The 21,921-nt window shown below is 36.1% G+C and overlaps 1 protein-coding gene and 1 long non-coding RNA gene across 6 annotated transcripts in view; one reads left to right on the forward strand and one right to left on the reverse strand.

Moving 5' to 3' along the window:
* The window catches only part of FOXP2 (forkhead box P2), a 411,711-nt gene that overhangs the window by 318,354 nt on the left and 71,436 nt on the right, over nucleotides 1-21,921 (reverse strand). The window lies entirely within an intron of this gene.
* Nucleotides 11,032-12,760, forward strand: LOC108498762. Its single transcript, XR_001875301.1, has 3 exons — nucleotides 11,032-11,144; nucleotides 12,066-12,099; nucleotides 12,627-12,760. It is a non-coding gene; the product is annotated as an uncharacterized LOC108498762 (long non-coding RNA).

Consider the following 21,921-nt stretch of genomic DNA (forward strand, 5'->3'; position numbering starts at 1 on the left):
AGACCTGCAGAAGACCGTTATTATTTACATCAAATGAAAAGTGTCCTTCTTAAAAATGCACAAGTTATTAAGTAATACTAACTAACTATAGAGTAAATAACTTAATTACATATTTTCTGGTTATTCTGAGCTATGTCTATGTTAGTCGTTTAAATTAATTTAAGAGAATGCTTGTATTCAGCTATTAAATCTTTTTTTCTCTAATGTAAACAATTAAAAAAACAGTTCATAAAAGACTACAGAGAGATCTGCTGTTTTCTAAATAATACATTCAAAAAAAATTCAGATACAAAGATGAATTGTAAAGCACAAGACAAAGCTTGTGGAGACTTCTATGCAAGAAAAGCATGTCAGAATGGAGAAAGTTAAAAACACATCTAGAACATAGCACCATGGAATACTGAAACGATAATTGCTTTCAGTTTGAAACACAGGATGCGGTAGCAGGGAAAAAAGACTCAGGTAAAATGTTTCAATGCCCACTAAAAAGTAAATAGGGTTTTTATTTTCAGTAAACAGAGAAGTGTTTCATCTTTCCCTTGAACACACCTGAATCCTTTCTGTGTTTATTTGTTTCTAATTCCACTGGTAATATTTGTATCAATTTTTCCTTCTGTGATGCCATAGTAAAGAATAACTACAGAAAAATTTTAAAAGGATAAAAAACAAAAAGAAAGAAAAATCAATAAAGAACACAATGTTAAGAAGCAGTAATGTTTAAGAGAGAATCAAAGGAGAGGAGAGGAGAGCAGCTAAAAAGACTGAAAAAAGATAAAGGGCAATGGATTTAAAAATTAAACAGAAGGGAAAAGATTAAAGAAAGAATGGCAAAAGGCAATGCAAAAGGATTTAAGAAGCCAGTATAAAGAAAAGACATTCAGTTATGAGAAAGGAATAGCAACTACTAGAGAAAAATACTTGAATATAATAAATTAAAAAATGGAACTAAGAAGTTAGAAATTAATTAAAAAAAGATAGAAAGTTAGAAAACTTTTATTTTTCTCCAAGAAATAGATAAATACACAAGATCCATTTTTAAAGTCTGTTTCTATTATATACAATATCATTCAACAATTTTCCTGTTTTAGTCATTTTAATGATATGAAAACAAATACAAAGCAATGCAATACCAATTATTTCTTATGCAGCTATTTATGCAGCATATGCAAAGCCAAGAATAAAATGCATTCCTACTTAAAATATCAAATCCCTTAATTAGTAATTGTATTAAAATTCAAGGAATTTGTCTGTGTACTTTATGTAGGTTTTCGACTTCATTACAAAGATCATTAAGAGTTTCTGAAGGGTTAATAAAGCTTACAGCTGCCTATTTTGGAGTCAGAAGCAGTGTATGGCAAGCAGTTAAAGAAAGCCAACAGATTAACTGGACTTCATAAAATACAATTAATTTACTATTAATGTTATCATCTCATTAGAAACTTCTAAGAAATGTGCTCTTACTATAGTGGAAATATTTTTTTACCTCAGTAAAGACCGACAGGATAAAGAAAAGTTGGAAGAAATGTAACCTGGTAGATAGGAAGAACAAGACAGTTCAAGACTGGCATTCTCTTTTGAACATTATATATTATATACATTGTGATTTTTTATTATTATTTCTATTACCTAACTTAAGGGAATGTTAACTATTAATTTCAATATTTACTCCAGGTACCCCAATTTTCTCTCTAAACCAGTAACATCCCAAAGCCAGTAAAAGTTTTGTCACATACACAGCCTGCATTTAAAGGTATTGATTTTATTCCATCCCTGTTTTATTTATCTGCTTATTTATTTATTTGACTATCTCCTACTCCCTGGTTTCACTAGAAAAAGTAAACAGATTTTCAAATATTACCTCTCCATATTATTTATCATTTTGTATACCACTTACCATGTAACCTCTTCTTTTTCTCTGCTCTCAATACTAATCTTTTTAATTTCTACTCATATGAAATCATTTCCATGCCTCCAATAATTTTCAGTGGCCTTTTCTGGACCTTTTCTGTTTCTGAAATATTTTTCGTAAGAAGAGGTAATCAGACTAAAAAAGCTACTCAAACTGAAGGCATAATATCACTTTATTTAAATATATTCTAATGTTTGTGGGAATATTTGCCAAAACATACACAATCTTTTTCTTTCTTTCTTTCTGGATATTACAATATATATTGAACAAACATTTTATGTGAACAGAACAAAAATAACACCTACATGTCATTACTCGGTAGGAAAAATTTCAATGAGTAGAAGTAGCCCAAGCTCCCTCTCAGCATGTGTTGCCATTTTGCATCACCCACTGTTAATTCCCTACTGTGCTGAAAACTGATCATTAATGCAACTTTTTGTTTATGCATTCCATAGCACTCTGTAAACTAGGCAGGTAACATAACCTCTTCCCCTAATTATAAAATTTCCTTTTCAAATCTGAAGGATGCAAGATCAGCCAGTTGTCCTTGTTTTACTGAAATGTCATGCAATCTGAAAGGCTGGATGAGCACCGTAATCATTTACAGAAAACACACTGGATTTCTTCAGTCATATTTTTTCAAGCTTTTTAATTCTTAAGAATTCAGTCATATTTTTTTCAAGCTTTTTGATTTGTAAGAATTAACCACACTTTCAACAAAATTATTATTAAATAAGATTTAAACTTGTTTATTCATTGCAGTGATTTTCACTGTTTTGTTCATTTCCCTATCTTATTACTTAAAGATTTATTTTGAAGTTGTACACATTACCTTGGTCAGTTTTTTCCACTGTTACAAAAAAGAGGATAAAGAAACTATTGTACATTAACAATTAAAAAATAATTTAAAAAAACACCCACACAATAAAAATCCTCCAGATGAAGATCACACCTATTAACATCTGTGCCACCAGAGATTCTTCTGAATGTTTTTTGTTCTAAAACTTACAGGTTCATTTACCCCTCCTTAGACAGAAGGCTTGCAAAGCAGAACATTGCAGATAGATAACAGCACAACTTTCAAACTGCTTGACAACTTGTCCATAAGCAGTATCTTTGAGCTTAAAACTTTAGCCCTCGTAGAAAAAAAGTGCTGTAAAATGTGAAATTTAATCACATGAACTCATCAGAAAACAGAGATGTCCCACGCAGTGCAATTAACAGTTCTGTGCAGAATGCTGTTTGCACACATACAGTAACTCTGTACTGCAATGTGCTGGGAGATATTTTATTTTTTTTTGCAAGCCTAATGAACAAGTGTTTTTCATTTCAGATGACTTAGGAGACTAATTGAACTATGGCAGATGAATGACTTCATAAACTATACAGAAATTAATTCTTCATTCTTCACATAGCTAATCTCACATGTTCAATTAGTTGGACCCCAAAATAATACATGGCCCAAGAAGAGATGTACTTACAGTGAAACAATATGTGAAGTGTATTCCTGATAGGATTATTTCTGAAGAAGTGACTCTAATTTTAAGACTAGTGTAACTTTATCTAATATCCTTAGGGTGGATTGCCCTGGATCAGGGAGCCAGAATGCAAGGTCAGTGAAATAAGCAAAAAGCTTTTCAGAAACTTAATTCAGCATGCTTTTTTTAACTAATATAGCAAATAAACTAAGTAAAGCATTCATACACACACTAAACCATTCACTGGATTACACATACTAGGACTGTGCACTTAAAACTGATACAGGATAGAATATTAATTTTTCATATACACCTAGTTAGGGCACTGGTACGAGCATATTGTATCTTACCAAATATCTTTCCAAATATGGCTATATATCATTCTGGTTTTAAATTTCTTAAGTTTTCTCAGCGTGCATATATTCTGTATATACAAATCTAAAATTTGCAATATAACAATGTTGCAATATCACAAATACCAACAGACTGTCACTTTCAGAAACAAATAGGTCAGAAAGCAGTATTTTTCTCACATTTTTGCAGTTCTTTTCCTAACAATTTACAACTTCAATAGACAGCATTTCCTGAAGGACTTTACAGAAACCCTTAAATGAAAACTTTTTACATTCATTACAAGTAATGAAAGATGCATCAAAGAGATGTTGAACACAATAAAATGCTGGAAAATGCTCTGGAACAGCGTAAAATTTCACAAAATAAAATAGGACAAAATTTATAGAGGGTGCCTAAGATGAGTATTAATAGAAACGTGGTTTGGAGTCTTATTTTTAAAACACCCTAACTGCAGCTGAGAGAAAGGAATGCAGCAAAATAACTGTGATAGCTCTGTAAGAAGAAAACTCAAGAGTAGTCGTACCCTCAGAAATGCTGAGTTTAGATGTGAAAAGAAGAAATGAGAGAGTAACTGCAGCAGCAGGAACAGTTCAGTACAGCTTCTGTGAATGTAAGCTGCGCACGAAATGGACTGAGGATGAATGAGATGTTGAGGGAAGATGTAAGAAAGTGGAAACATGAGACTAGAAAGCAAGCAAATATGCATAGTGGGACAGCTTCAGAGTTCAGAGGCATCACACAAATCTGTGTCAGTCTCAATGTGACTGTCTTTAGCAAGCCCAGATAGGTAGTATTACTATTTTTTTCATATTCCATATTTCTAAGGTTTTCTGTACCTAAGGTACTGAAAGCAAAACAAATTTATTTTCTAAATGGAAAGCTTGCATCCTACAGGAGTTAATGCAAATTGCCAGAAGGAGGCTGGAGAAATGAGAAACCCCAGCATAGGGAAAGAGAGAGCAGAGCAATGCTCATGTTTCCAGTAGGGAGCCAGATAAAAGGATGAAAGAGGAGAGAACTTAGAACAGCATACTTCTCAGGTATAGTAAACAAGAAATGGGGAAAAGAACAAGTACGCAATGAGGAGCTGAAGACAACAACATAGAAATGACTAAAAATCGGAGGAAAAAAAGGGCAGTTAACAAAATTAAGAGACTATTTTATTTATTATTATTATTATTATTATTAATAATAATAATCTATTTGTTTACCCCAGGACAAAAGCACAGCATGAGACAGGCTAGTAAAAGGAACTGGTATTTACCTAAGAAAAAGCACTCAGTGTATTTACAAGGGAATCCCTTACTGTCCTGCTGTCCTACCTTCTTATTCCAAGTTCCAGTACTATTTCCACTACATGACTTCAGACAGCTATACAAGGCAAATCCCCTGCTCATAACATTTGTGCAAGAAGCCTTGTTCAGATGCTGGTTTCATGAAACGTCTACCTGACTGAGCACCTGTGGCACTTCCTCATTTCAAAACACATTTTGTTAAGGACTTTCCACCTGTCTTTTCCCAGAAAGAAACTAATGAGCTTGAGTTCAGAAGATGGAATACTGATCATACCCTTTCTTTTTGAAATCATTCTTATTTTATTGGTTTTGATCACTTGATACTGAGAGATACTCATAGAAGCATATTTTTGAAGAAGAAAGTACTAATTAAAACAGCCATATTACAAAGACTAAGGGGTTTCTTAGTAATGAAATACAAACCATTTCCCTCTTTAGAGATGAACAACTGCTTCACTTTTCTTCTGTAAATATAACTACTTCTAACTGTGTGAAGTACCTCTCATTTAGAAGAACATTATAAAGTCATTTTTAGTCTACTGATTTTAGCCCACTTCTTGATTTCACAAAAACATGTATTTTTTGCTTCTGCAGAGTTGAGAACAGACTACTGGGATTTGTGTAGTTATTTCCACGTGGTGACAGTGCCCTACAGTGCTCTTAAGACCTCAGCTGGCTGAAATAAGGGCTTCTGCATCAGGTAGTTGTTGTTCTAGGAGCTGGAGCTTTTACATCCAACCACATTTCACAGGGCAGATGGAGGCTACATCCCCATGGTGTAGCAGTTGGAGCATCCATCTCAAAACTGCAGTGGTCATCTCTGTGAATCCAACAGTCTACTTATTAGAGTGATATTAAGGTCATCAAGTTGATTCGGCCTTTCTGTTCTTTCAACTTTATTACAAGATTATTCTTCATTCTTTAAAGTGAAAAAGACCTATGCTTAACATTAAAACAAAATCATTCTTACTAAGAAAGTATGCACAATCTCAAATAATCCAAAGAATCCGAAATTTTCACCCCACATTTGCCTCACTGATTTTCAGTAAGATGTATTATTGTACAACAAAACATCATATATTCATCATATAAGAAAATAACTAAATCAATAACTGTAATACTTCCATACAAAGAGAGGAGACAGAAATGTCATAACAAGTATTTTAATTTTACTTAATTTACAGTTACTTAACTAATTTATTTCTTAACTGGTTTTATTTCTTAATTCTCTTTTTTCTTTTCTACATGTACTTATATCACTTCTCAATAACAGGTGACATTAAACCATTCCAGCAAGAATTGCCTATGATGGCTATCATAATGCAATACTGTGCAAGTGAAAGTGGGACATATAAGATATACCTTAATTTCTTAAACCTAAAATGAGGATTTTAAGGTTTTTAACTATCAAAAAACTGACTGAAGTGGCACTGATTAAGTGATCTTGAATAGCTATGCAGATTCAGGTGAGGTGCATTGGCACCAAGTCCGAGAAGGTTCACCCTAAGAACTCTGCCAACAGGTCAGGGTACAGGTTCAGCTCAAGGCACTGCACTTTGTAGGGAGGGAGGAGAGAGAGGTTTCTGCAATACAAACCATGTAACTAGTACAAATGATGGGACAAAAAACTATCTGTGCTTCACAGCAAGCCTTCTTAGCTTCAAACTTGTGTACATGACAGAAAACAGGACTTTGGAGTTTTGGAGCTGTGCAACAACCTACAGACAAAACAAATAAAGATAAACACCTAGTAATGGAAAAAAAATTCTCTCTGAGAAATACCATGGAATACTTCACTAAAAATCCTATTAGGATACATAGCGTAAAAATATTCTCATCGCCTCCTGATAGATAAGCAGAAGCTTTAGAGGAACACACAGTGACAATCAATAGATTTCTGGAGCTGGCAAGTTTTCCAGGTTTGGCAGACCACATGAGAGGCTTTACCTTTGTGACCAGGGCTATACTACAGCGAAGTAACACGGAGTATCTTGTACAATTTGGCTAATGTAATAAGCTGACAAATAACTACAGGATCCAAACATGTAAAGGGATTTCCCTTTGCTGTTATCTAGTTTCAGCAGTCCCATGTGCTTGAACAATGGCATTCCTCATTTATCTTATTTTTCATATTAATTTCTACACTATTAAGCATGAATAAGAAAGAAACAGAAGCAATGAGATTTGACACAAGGTCTTTCAATAGACATTAAGGTGTGCCACATTTGTATACAGCTTATTTCCAAGTAACTTTTCATACAGGTGGAATTTAAAAAGATAGAGCTGAAAGTATACAACCAAATGGTCTGGGCATTACTCTGATGTTTTTATTCCTTGAAAATTCAAATGATCCCTGCAGGCAATTGACAACTGCTAGATCTGTGGAATGTGCTCTTTGAACTGTACAAAAGCCTTCAGCCTTTCGTGCATTGCTGCAAACAAAAACTGCCAAGTGCAATTATTTCTCAAATTTAATGTTATGGAAGTATTGCACCATTTTTTTCACAGCTTTGAAAACTGCAATAGAAGAAGAAAATTTACAGGAGTATTTCCCTACAGAATTATATATAGCATTAATCACCTTTTGTAAACAACTGACACAAATGAATCAGTCAAATCTCAGAGAGTGCCATTCTTTCTTTGGTGCAACTACAACTATATTTCTGTGGAAAGAATCACAGGAGGAAATGGAAGGAGTCCTCTAAAACAAACCACAAATCATATCAGAAGCACCAAACTGTGCTGAGAGAATGACAGAACCTTGAAAATTCATATTTCACCTCCCACTTTTTATTAACTTCCACTGCTGTATCTAGAGTTCCTACAAACACCCACATACTAAAAGTTAACTTGATAGATACAAGCACAGTGATCTAGATAATCTTATTGGCATCTGTAGTTCTAGTAAGGACTGCCTTGGTTTTGAACACACATGTATTCAACTTTCTGAACTGAAGGCAGATCAACCTTATTCATTAAATACAGACATACTAAGTAATAGGACTTTTATTATTGACTTTAGCTATATCTGAGATTCTTAAGATAAGGATTACATTAAGATGTAACCAATTGCTCTTAAATAAAAGTTTTCACATCTGAAATAAATGTTACCAAACCATTTATACACCCAAATTCAACATAGTCGGTTTTGCTTGGATTGCAGTTGGGCCTTGCTTTATAAAGTAAGCTATTTAGTTCCAGTGTAAACTTCATTACAATTCAGACATGAGGTGCAGTACTGTCTACACAACCAACTAATTCCCAAAGCACACCTAAATTCCTAGGTCTTGTCCAAGATCCCTTCCCCACACGCACACATTAAGTTAGCCACAATACCCTGTTTTAAAGCAGGAGAATGGACCAGCAAATAGCCAAATCTAAACTGTGAAACAGTCGAGATGCATGTACACTCAAAATGTAATCCTTAACTGATTGTATTGCGTCTGGCTAGGATGGAGCTCATTTCCTCATAGCAGCCCTCACAGTGCTATGCTTTGGTAGCCAGAAGGGTGTTGATAACACACCAGCGTTTTGGCTGAACACAGCACCAGCACTGTAACATTCCTTCTTCAACTGAGGGTAAGATCCTGGGAGGGGGCACAAGTAGGCCAGCTGACCCAAACTGACCAAAGGGATATTCCATACCACAGCTCAGATCTAAGAGCTAAGACAGGCAGCAGCAAAGCAGGCATTCATTGTCTCCAATGGCTGTCTGCTGAGGAACTGTTACGCGTGTTGAAGCCCTGCTGCTCGGGAGTGGCCGACCATCGCTGGTGATGGGAAGTAGAGAATAATAAACTGTGTTATCTTCTGCTTCACTTTTGCATGTGCAAGCTTTTGCTTTGCTTCTGCTGTAATAAACTGCCTTATCCCAACCCATGAGTTGTTTTCCATCTTACTCTCTTCCTTGTCCGGCTGGGAAGGGGAGTGATAGAGTGGCTGGGTGGGCACCTGGCGCCCACTACACTGATCCAAAATGAGGATGAGCCACTGCCCACTGTAAGAAAAAAATAAAAAAGAAAAATAGGAAGAAAAAAAAAGATCTTGGCTCTTTAGCTTGATCATGTCGTGGACAGAACGGACCAGATAAAGGCACAGCTTCTTCTGATTGACTGAGGGCCAAGAATTACAATAAAAAAACTGTGTCTATCATCTCCAGATGATGCATCTACACAGAATCAAGGCACAGGTCAGTGCAAGATAACAGGCCCCCTCTTACTGCACTCCTGCAGACAAACACACTCTGCAACTGCAAGATACAGCTCCTCAGCAGTAATGTGCAGCAGTGCAAGCTGAATGTGCTGTGCCGTAGCCCATTGATCAATTCACCAAGGAGGCTGGTCAGTGATGCACTCTGTCAGATGCTATCATTGAGTTCTACAAATGCTATCAAAAGTGTGCCCAAAACTGTGACACCTTACTTTCATTTCAGAATTAGAAGAAAGGCAAAGAGTACTGCTTCAGTACAATCAACACCCCACTGAACACCTTAGAATCACAGAATATCTCAAGTTGGAACCTTGCTATTCACATTTGCAATCAAACATAGACATGTCCGGTCTTTTAAAAACAGAACGTTGGGTTTTAGGGTTTTTTTTTAAACTGTCTTTGTGGTAATGAATCTTGGTCAAGCTTCAGTGTTAACATGACTTTTACTAACACCAAAGAGCAGACCACAGAACTGCCAGTGATGAACGTAATAACACTAAGCCTTCAAGATTATGGTAAATCAAGCCAATGCAAGCAGAACTTGTAATGGAGAAACTGTGGTAATTTTGAAATAAAGAGTGCAGTGGCACTGTTTCTCCTTGTTGACCTTTCCATCAGGACATCAAAAAGTACAATAATAAGGATGTTCATGGGGTTTTAAAACATTCCATGTTGTTGCTTTTTGCAACAAAACGTAAAATACAGTCATAGCACCTTGAGTGAGAAGATTGTCCTCTGGGAGACACAGGAGTTAGGCAGTTGTTATTGCGAAACACATAGTTGTTCTTTCTAAGAAGTTACAAAATAAGCTGAAAAACAAAAAGTCTGGCATCAAAGCAGATGTTTACAAATACTACAAAACAAACAAAATAGTATGAAGCTTTGTCAGGGAAGGTTTAGGTTGGATAATAGGAAAAGGTTCTGCAACCAGAGAGTGGTCAGGCACTAGAACAGGATCCCCAGGGAAGTGTTCACAGCACCAAGGTTTCCACAGTTCAAGCGTTTGGACAACGCTTCAGGCACATGGTGTGATTCTGTGGGCTGTCCATTGTAGGGCTAGGAGTTGGACTTCAACGATCCTCATGACTCCCAACTCAGGATTACTCTATGATTCTATGAAAAGCATATTATTTTGATATGAGTTTCTAATATCTGTAAAAAAATAAAAACTAAAAAAAAATCATTAGTTTACCTCTGATATCGTTTAGCTTTTTTTCAAGTAAATGAAGTGGAACGACTCTTAGTCTTATTCTTTTACCAATAAGGTGAGAAAATCACAGAATCATGGAATATGCTGAGTTGGAAGGGGCCCACAAGGATCATCAAGTTCAACTCTTAGTCCTGCACAGGACCATCCTCAAGAGTAAATGTCAGAGTTTACAAGAGCAAAATCAGTAGAAAGACTTGCTGAAAATTATCTTAAAATAGACATGATGAAATCAATTGTTGTGAAGAAAAGCACTTTACTAGTGATTTGCATAAGATCAGTGATGCCTCATGTGAGACACTGGATTATTATATTAGTTATTGGCTCAAGTGTGTTTGTGGGAGAAAAGGGATAACTCGAATTTCACAGAGGTGAGGTAATGCCCTATCCCACACTCCAGCTGCTGAGTCTCAGGGAAAACCCCACGGCAGCTGTCAGTCCAAAGCAATCCCGGGAGCACTGCTCCACATCACGGCCCCTGGAGCCCCTAACCCAGACTTAGATTGGCTCAGACAGTGGGAGCACCCCCCCTCACCCTGCCCTGGAGCCCCACATTGGCCAAGCCGGAAGCCCCGCCTGGGCAGGGCGGCCACAGGGGACTACAGCAGATAAAAACAAAGACATGAGAACACACGTTCCAACTCTCCATCTTGTACAATCCTGTAGCTGGATCTACACTGGATCTAGGGATGGTAGCTATATTCTCTTTTTTTCTCTCTTTATTTCTTCTTCATCTCCTAATCTCCTTTCTTAAAAGTTTGGGTAACTTAGGACTGGATGGGCTAGATTTTTGACAAATTGTATGTGTTAGCATGTGCTAAGTCAATGCTTTGCAGAATGCCTTATTTTGGTTGTATGTTCCCCTTTAAACTTTTGCCAAGTTCACTTATTTTCTAAAGTTTAGCACTAAAAGCACCTCCTGAGAAAATGTGTGCAACTTTTATCCTTTGTGCTCTCTCTTGAAGTGTTAAAAGAACCGATGGCTCCTCTAATAATCCAGAGGGTGGATATTGTTGGGAGCCTTGTATATTTTTAAAGTAAAACCCCTTCAGTGACCTTGTAGCTCAAGACTTGGGGTCTTATAACTCATTTTCAAGAATGTTATAAGATAGTTTCTAGATTTCTTAAATGTATCTCATTGCTGACACCACTCTGAATACCTAGATGCCACAATAGTAGAAACTGTTTATACCTAAAGGTACTTCCATTTATTGTTTATGTGGAAAGAATCAAAAGGGTATGTGGAAAGCAAACATGGGATAATCTGTTCATCATGACAGTTTCCCCAAACTTAATGGAAATTTGCCCAAAACCAGTCATTCCTCTTTTGACACGAAAATTTCAAACCTGTGGATCCATATGAAAGCATTAGTGTAATGTTGTCTACCTTTTACACATCCTAAAACATGACTGATTAAAAGAAATCTGACAAAGAAATCTGCTATTGGGTCGAGGAATGTAATATGAAACTTTAGCCTGAGGTCCATTTCAAAGCCAAAATGTTAATCCTTGGGTGCGGGAGGGGTGTTTGTGATGGTTTCTCAATTAGGACATTTGTGATGCAAGTGTCTTTTAACCTCCTAACGGATATATTTTCTTTCTTCAAATTCCAGGAGGAGTGCCCTGCTGACTTGTCTGCTTCTGCAAGTAAACAAAATTAACCCAATGGGTAGCCCATAGCTTTGTTATTGCACTGGGTAAAAGTTAGTTGCTACAGTTCTGATTGAAGGGAGTTAACATTTTAATATTGTAAAAGACAATAACAAGATAAAGAGAACACACTTCTATGACCTAGACAGAAGAACTCAATAACAGTCTCTGCGTTCCAGATATCAAGTCTTGTATCATATTTCTGAATTTTTCTTAAACAAAAAAGCCAACAAAGCCCACTAGAAGTTGGCCAAATGAGCAACATATCTCATCCAGAGGGCAATTAAATGTAAAATCAAAGTACAAATGAACTACCAAGAGTAACTATTTCTGGAAGGGGCCCTCCACCTAGAATAAGAAAATAGAAACCAGTCACAAATTTAGAAAATGCCTTTTGAAATCAGATCCCCAGATAACAAACCACAGTTATTTTAAATGGAACCCTCCTCTCCCCGGCTTGGTTTTTATCTTATCCTTCATGTCCCTCCCAGTCCAAGTGTATTTCTCTTCTGTTGGCTGTCAAGGTTGTCAAGAAGAGGGCCATGTGTTTTGCAGAGTTGCTGAAGTTGAGAAGATACATGCATTAAAGAGAGTTGAAGGTCAGAAAGGAGCATTAGATCATCATATTTGAATTCCTATAATATCACAGACTGTATAATTGTGTAGACTTACCTTATTATTGAACCCAAACACTTACAGCTGATTGAAGAATAAATTCTGTTTTAGCTAAAACAATTGTCAGATTTTCTTTTTCTGTACTAGAGTAAAGAGCTCTCTAGAGCACCAGATATTTTCTCTCTGTGAAGGCATGCTGTAATTAAGTCATTTCTCAAACATCTTTTTGATAAGGTAAACAAACTGATCTTAAATATTTAACGGCAGGGCAATTTTCAAGCTCTTAAATCACTTTCATAGTTGTTTGTGGCACCATCTCTAATTTTCAAAAAGGCTTGTTTTTAGATGTGGCCAGAAGAACTATGGGCTGAAATTTAGTCTGTTTACCAATGCAGTATAAAAAGATAAATTCACATATTTGCTGACATTTGGTTGCTTGTACATCCAGTACAGTCATTTATCTATTGCATAGCATACTGTATTTTCTCTTCTCAGAAAAAAATCACACAAATTATAGGGGTTTTTTGTGACCAAATAGTGCAATGAAGTACGAGCAAAGCTTGGCAATAACAGGGAACTTTAACTATCTGGTCATCTTTCTGGAAAGGAGACAGCAGAACACATGCTATCCAGAAATGTGTCAGCAACCATTTTTTAGTAAAAAAACTGAGGAAAACATTCAAAGCAAAAATATTTTAGATTACACTTCAACCTTCAACTCACTGAAAACATGAAAATTTAGGGCAGCTTGGTTGAAATAAACCATAACATGAGAGAATTTCCATTTTTAAGGATGGGAAGGAAAAGGGAGATTAGGAGAATAAAGTCAATGGAGATTACAGAAAAGAACTTGTATAAATGAATTGGTGGTCAAGATCCTGTGAAATGTAACTGGAAGAGAAGTAGAAAGAGTTCAAGAGAGATCGCAGTTCCATAAAGGAGTAACATTTAAGGCATAAGAGCAAACTAAGTCAACATTGAAAAAGGCTACATCATAAGCTCTTCAAGGACCTGCAACTTAAGGAAAGTACAGGTCCATGAACACAGGTAGGCAAAAGAGAAAAACATGACAGTACAGGGGGAAAATTCATTCTTAAGAGCAAAAAACAGAAAGTGAAATATAACTTTAAAAAATAGTAGCAAGAAAGAATGTTTTACATTTCTTAATAGTAATAGGAAAATTCAAGAAAGAATCGACACGCTTATTTGCAGAAGAATCAAAGACAAATATATTTTGCTTAGTGTTTGATATGAGACAAATACACAATCTGATAGATAAAATTAGTGACAAAAGGGACAAAAAAATTAACAGTATAGCAGAGCAACCAGATAAAGAGACACTTCAGTAAGTTAGATGCTGTCAGATGAGCTCAGTCTAACAAAGCTTATACTTAGGTTAGGTAAAAACATGATGTTGGCTTGTGCTGTGAGGTTAGCAGAAGAATGCCACACTCCAATGCCTCCAATGCCTGATTGCACTGAAATTTTGCTAATATGTCATTTATAGCAACTCAAAACCAAATCAGTGAAATTCTGAAAGTTTAAAATTATCTTTATCTTTGAAATTTATGTTTAACTCAAACCAGTGACTGAGGTTTCTGCCTCTTATTCCCACAAACAGTTGCATTGACTCAATAGCTAGGGACATTTAACTACACTGAAAGGGAGTCCAAGAGAATTAATTGAAATTCTTTTAGAGGCATTAGAGACTTTTCAGAATTTTGGAGAATAGATGGAGTTCCAGAAAAATGAAAAGGGAAAAATTCAGCCCCTGTCATAAAAACGTGAAATAAAAGGAGGTAAGGAATGACAATTTTTTCAATTAGTTTCAGTTTCCAAAATAGTCTTGAGAAAAACAAGACCAACAAGATTTTATTTTTTTTTACAACAAGAAAATAAACACCTGTCAATAAAGTTGTTTCATGAGCAAAATATGGCAAGTCGATTAAATTTCTTCTTCAATAGAAAAATAGTTTGCTAATAGAAAAGAAGCCGTGGATGACACATAAAAAGAAGTGGATGACTCATAAAAAGAAGCAAAGGAAACAAAGACTAAATTAAACTATTTTATGGTTAATAGAAAATGTGTTCAAAAATTAGATGTAGAGACTAGGAGTCAAAAAAGGATACTATGAATGAGGCTCAACAGGGGTCCATCCTGGTCTGATGCACTGGTATTTTCTTTCATAACTTGGATGGTCAAAAGGTTATTCATATAGAAACTGTACTTTTAAAATTTTCAGATGATGCTAAGTTTGAGAGAGACAGAAAAACATTGGTTTTTGCTCCATGGGGTATACCAAAAGTAAGAGGAAGTATATTTAAAGATGTACACATATTTTAATATTTTTGAAGAGTTATTAAACACCATGAGTCAGTTCTGAAGCAGCTGAACTCACAATTACACCAAACCCAGTTTAAAAAACATAATCACTTGATTGCATGGCATCACACAGTAACAATAGCTTAGTCAGTGCACTGCACTTAGACCTGTTTTGAACTATATCCCATTCTCAGCTGTGTTCACCAGATTTTTTTCAACTCTGCATTAAGACATAATAGAGAGCCACAGACATAGTCTGAAAGGTGTCAGCCTCTCAGTTCTGACCATCCCACATTTGAACTGCTGGTGATTCTTGGCAATAATTGCTGGGACAGAGTGAGCCAGCACTACCACCAGTATTTCAGTACTATTGGCATAACTGAAAGAATATTTTGACTTGATGGGATATTATCAGTTAACTTTCTCAGGACATTTAGACAACTCACTCATGCCATCCACGTAGCTGAATGCAGGCTTTATGAATACATGCCCAGTCATAAAGGCTTCAGGTTACCCTCACCTTCTACCTCTGTTACTATAGATGCTATTCTTCTGCCTCAACTGGTTAAGTGATTTTTTGTCTAGACAGTATGATCAGTGAGGAGATGACATCAAGGGGCATGTTAGCTCATGCTCAAGGGGCATGTTAGCTCATGCATTTCATGTTGTGCAGGCAACATTTTGGCAGGCACATCACCAGCACATCACCACGGAAGAGCAGGGCTGCTCTCCTGATGTTCTCCCTGCCAGAACACAGTATATATGCCATAGGACCATAGAATCATAAAATAGTTGTAGGGGATTTTAAATGCCATCTCATTCCAACCCCACTGCCACGCACAGGGACATCTTCAACTAGATCAATTTGCTCAGAGCTCTGTCCAACTTGACCTTAAAAACTTCCAGGGATAGGGCATCTACCACCTCTCTGGACAACCTGGGACAGTGTTTTACCACCACAATTATAAAAAACTTCTTTCTTATATCTATAAATTGACCCTCTTTTAGTTTAAAACCATTACCCCTTGTCCTGCTTTAATAGGCCCTGGTAAAAAGTCTGTCCCCATTTTTCTTGCAGGCCCCCTTTAAAAATTGAAGGCCACAATAAGGTCTCCCCAGAACCTTCCTTCTCCAGGTTGAACAACCCCAGGTCTCTCAGCTTTTTTTCATAGCAGAAGTGTTCTGTTCCTTTGAAAATTTTTGAGCTGCACTTCTTCTGTAGAGGTCCATGTCTTACCTGTGTTAAGGACCCCAGAGCTAGACACTGTACTCCAACTGGGGTCTCATGTATTCCCCATGTGACCACCAGATATGGCCCAGATGGCTGGCACTGAGTACTGTGCCAGAACAGCCTGCAACAGCAGATACAACTACTGTAACTGTACTGAATTAACTGAGCAGCACCACTGGGGTATTAGAGACCCATGAGAAAAATGTGAGTTTGGACTGATGGACTGATGCCCATTTATTTGAGGCAGCATAGAATATGCTGAATAAACAATGCTATTTGTTTTTTATGCAATGACAACTGCATGTGTTCGGTTAATAAAATAAAAAATAGAAAATATACTTTTCAGGAATGTAGAAGCATAGAAAATTCAAAAAATATGCAAGTACACTTTAGTGAAGAATTTAGGCAAGGCATCTCAGAAGACAAGAATAAATACAAAAATTGATAATTTAAAAAAAAAAAAGCTACTGAGACCTAGACATATAATATTCATCATTCCTTACCACTGAAGTAAAATAGTAGCAAAGTAAAACACCAACTGCACTACAAAGTGAAGCTAAATGGCTTCCTATTTTCTTGAATATTGAATTAAATATGCTCTTTACCTTCTAAGATGAAATTGTTTCTTTTTATTTCCATAATCTGATTTTATCCTGATTATCTATTTGATCTTTACCAGATCATACAAAACAAGCAGGAGAAAAAAAATTTCCCAACACATAGGCTGTCAAAGTATTGAAAACAATTGCTTCTGGATTTCATATCCAGTGTTTTCCTAGACACTCCCCATTGTTCTGTCCATCTTTGATGCATATGTAGTGTGGTCAAGCTAATGCTGTTATTGAAACCTAGAATTTTGCATTTCTCAAATTCAGCCCAAACAGTGCTGATGACATATAGGGGGGTTTTGCATTTAATTTCCCAGGTTCCTTTTAGGGAAAAAAAAGGAAAAAGTCCTTAAGGCAATATAAGCACTTAATCCAACTCAAATACTAAAGAGGACATAACCTTTTAAATCATCTTAAATATTTACGATGCCATAAGCTCTTAAACTTCCTGGAATACTTAGCCTTCCTTAAAACCTCACAGTACTCAAAAGTCCCTAGAGCAACGTAAGCACCTAAACTGCTTCAAATCCTTTCAAAGGACACAACCTTTAAACCAACGTTCAGGGTCTAATTTTTAGAAATATTTTTGTTTCTTCAGGCACAATTCTGCTTGGTTTTGTCCACAAGTCATGTAACTATTCAAGTACTATTCACATGCTTCCCTTGACACAATGCTTCCATCTGATTTAAGCCCTTTGCATGGTATACGTAAAGCACTCCGCCAACACTGGGAAAGTCAACACAATGGAAAAGATTCCCTTGGTCCTAAACCTGTCCAGCATTCAACTTCACTGAAAGAGTAACAGAAACACAAGACAGTTACCAAAGCTTTCACAGCAGCTTGTTCATATCTTTACACATCTGACAATGAATCAAATCAAGTTCATAATATTTCACCATTAACTTACAGTAGCAATCAAGAAATTGCAAAATTGACATCTGCAATGACAGTAGTAAATGTGATCTCTGGATCAGAACCCAGCAATAACTATTAAAAACAGAGCCAGAATACAAGCCACATTTAAGAAGTACTCAGTTAACATGTACACAACCACACACTACTTCAGGACTTTAATTCGTCAGGATGATGTCACTTCCCTGTTCATTTTCAAACCTAATTTATCTTTTTAACAACTGTGTGATGAACTTAAGTTGCTCTGTGTCCTTCCTCCATAACTCTTTTAGATAAGCCTAGAGTGAGCAGAAAAACATTTCAAAGTAAAGCAACCTTATACACACAAGCTTGAAAAGTAAAGGTCCTTCTCTTTCCAGAATTTCCTGGTTCGGGCTTTCAGTGGTTCCTATAACCTAGAAAAGGAATTGTCTGTGTTTCATTCTAAAGGATGCCACTTTTGATTGCAGGAGTGAGCGGAACATTAAGTGAAACATTAGTGCCAATGATGCTCTCAAGCAATTGAGAAAAATTACAAACACTTTGAGTTATTTAATTTTGAAATTCACATGACAAACAGTAAACAGTAGGTCAGAGTCATGTTGTTCGTCCATAGGAAGTAAATAAAGATATCCACCTTCAGAGCACACTTAAAAACTCACATTTGCCAGACTTCTGCATGTAATGCAAAGTAATTGAATATATGCATCTGCAATTTTTAAAAAATTATTTTACAAGAATCATAAGCTGTGTCAATTAAAGTGCTATATTCATCAATGAGCAAAATACTTGAAATATACAGCTCAACGTTATCAAATTTACTGTTATGCTGATGTTTCCACACCTTGAAAACCTGTTAAGGAGTGCTCCTACAGCTGTAAGGCAATGGCTTAAGAGTTTTGAAGAGTCTGTGTTTATGTTGAGCTTGGCGAGCAATTACAACATTGTATAAAACACTATAAAGTCCACTTTATCAATTTTTCTAAATTTTTTTGTATATTTATCATCTTACCAATGAAGTCAATTGATGCTCAAATATATTGGCTGGTCTAACATTACTGAGAGTTAATGGGCATTTCATAACTAATGCCCTCCTGTCATTCAATCAACTTCAAACTGGTTTCCCTAAGTTGTTACCAACTCTTCTTTTTCTCTTTTTCCTTGGTCTCTTATTTACAAACTGCTTATTTCCTTACTTCCCATGATACTCAGTTTCACCTATAAGCAAAAAAAAATGTGCAAAATTTTCAGCTATTTGAGTCAGCATGACTTCAAAAAATAACGCTAAAATGAGAGGAAGTTTAAATTATTTAGCAGCAGGCTACAGTGGAAACAAATGTTGACTTTTCAGTAATTCCTAATCAGAGTATTTGGAATTTTACCTTTGGCACTTCAGAAGCATCATCTTTCTATTTCACAGTGTGCTACCAAAGTAACTACCTATGGAAGGTTTGAAGTGCACAGGATTGGGTAAGTCAGTGTCTTAGTGCCACACATAGTGTCATGGGAACAGAATATTAGCTGATAGGCCAAAAGCAAAGACTTTGACAACTAAGAGCTCATAAATCATGTTTAAGTGTCCAATGAAGAATTACAGATACCAGCATATTGCAATTTCACTCACAAACACTGACTAGGATAGAAAAACACTAGAAATGCACACAAAATTAGAAACCTGGGAAAAGGCAGTGACACTAAATGCTTCATCTTTCAAGCAACAAGAACAGTAGTACTTATTACAATCAATGCCCTGTCCAATGAATTACCTCATCAATATTGCTGCTATCAGCAATATGTTTCACTATGTGCTATACTAAATACAGCAGAATATACATGTACTTGTGTGTGTGTACACGTGCAGGTGTGTATATATATACACACAAACACACCCACACACAACATATTACAATACAGAAGATGATAGATGATTACAATAAAAAGATACTCAACTTTTGGCTTTCAGTATTAGCTTCCATTTTCCCCCAACAACTGATAAATAAGGTATAACTTTACCATTGATTCTTTTTATCATACAACTATAAAAAAGGGGTTTGAAAAGGACAGCCCTCCACTGGTCATCTAGTTCTCCTCTTTAAGATATCCGTCCAAAGTTTCCCTTAGAAACATGAATAAAGAAGGTGAGATCAAAAAATTCAAAATAACACCCTTTAAATGACAGTTTTAATGGAAACAGACTGTGTAAAACCAACTTCTGCTTCAGTACAGTTTGAAACATACAAAACGAAAATAGCCCACGGGTCATAGAAGTACACGAGATTATGTGAGAATATTTTAGTTCCAGAAGAGATCTCTACACTTCCAGACTCTAATCTACTACCTAAGCAAAAAGTAGAAATATTACATTACTCACAGATATGAAAGGGTGGAGAGTTTTATAGACTTCTTTATGACGAGGATCCCTGTGGTCTTATATAGCTAAGAAAACATTGAAATTAGGAAATAGTTGAACACAACAAAACTAGCCTTGTACAGTAGAACAGCTGGCTGAGCACTTTACCCTCGTGGATGTGCTTCAAGACACTTTATTTCATACTACTGCATAGGTTTGGTCCATTTTCAGAGTACTTGCCCTTGCCCAGCTTCATCATTAGGAAGGTTCAATGGGAGGCTTGTCTATCCTGATAATTCTCAAGTGCAGTCCTGATTTGAACTAAAATACTAACAGAGATGCTATAGAAGCCTAGCAATACTAAGATGATAATCATTTTCTGTTCTAGGCATAAGGCCACATTATTTTTGGTTTGCATGGCAATTTGTAAAGATTTCTTTTGCTGGGTCAGACTGATATATTTTCTCTCTTTAGACAACCAAGTATTTCCAGCCATATATTGGAATTCAGCCAACTTCAGTGCAGGAGCATCTCATTTGCAGACAATGAAGAGCTTTGGAATTTAGCTGTAGGGCTTCAAAATGAATTTCTCCAAAGACACAGGAGGTCTCAACTTCAAAATACCCAAAGGCTTCTATTTCATCATGAATTGTAGAGGACTTTACACTAATGTATGCATGTTAGGGGATTTAGAATGATAAACGTCAACATGCATGCATTAAATTATTGCAAAATCAATTAAAATTTATCTAGAAAAATTTGATCAGAGTCACTGATTTTTGCAGTTTTAAAAACAGAAGTACATCCTTCACTAATATATGGCTGGGGATTGCTCATATGAGTGTGCGGTTTCATCTGGAGCCCATCTCCCTCATATTCAACATTGTCATCAGAAACAAAACCGAAGAGATAAAGATCTCTTGGGAGAAGGCTGATGACCTTGCTTTTGCTCTTAATAATTGTCTCAGAAATCATTTATCTCTCTTGCAAAAATACAGGTATAAGATTCACCCTGAGAATCAAAATACCATTTAACTGCTCCACCAAAGAGCTCTTTCTCCCTAAAAGACCTGATGACAGACCATTTTTTCCCCTGGGCAAAGATACCAGCTAAAACTGTGATTCTTTCTCTGTCAGAGTAAAATTAGGGGAAGGGGGTGGAGAGAAAGGGGATCACATTTTGGTTTTATTCCACTGATGCTGCCGCCTGTCACTAAAAGATGAAGGGCTGAAATCCCATCAGTCTGGATTTGCAGATCTGAGGATGAGGAATTAGTATTTTTCTGTTTTTGCAGAAAACTCCTTGATGTATGGTTCCATTATTGAATGTTAACAGCTGCAGTTTAAATTACAAATGAGGTGCTATTAGCATAACCCTTACTTGGTTTCTATTTAAAAATATGATTTTAGCCAAAATCATGTCAATTGAGAACCTACATGCTTTCATTTGTTGCTACAGATAAAAGAGAGAAACAATTTTATATTTCACTATCACAAAATATGAGGTCTAGAATAGCAAAATAACAAAGAACACTTTTAAGATAGTATTGGTATCTCCTTCAACAAAAGGGACAAGAGGTGAACCAATGGTCCTTAGGAATGATGGACAAAAGGCAGCCATAAACATGCAGCAACTCTGAGAGGCAAAACCCAAAGTGTCTTTTACAGTTCTTTCCCCAAAACAATTTTCTAAATAAGATTATTTAAAAAGTCCTAAATTGCATCGTGGAGTAACTTAATTAGCTTTGGTTTCCACCATGTATGTTTTTATCAAAATACTCTACACAACAGATGGTTTCT

This window comes from Lepidothrix coronata, unplaced genomic scaffold, assembly GCF_001604755.1.
Source record: "Lepidothrix coronata isolate B3197 unplaced genomic scaffold, Lepidothrix_coronata-1.0 Scaffold63, whole genome shotgun sequence".
NCBI classification, from domain to species: Eukaryota; Metazoa; Chordata; class Aves; order Passeriformes; family Pipridae; genus Lepidothrix; species Lepidothrix coronata.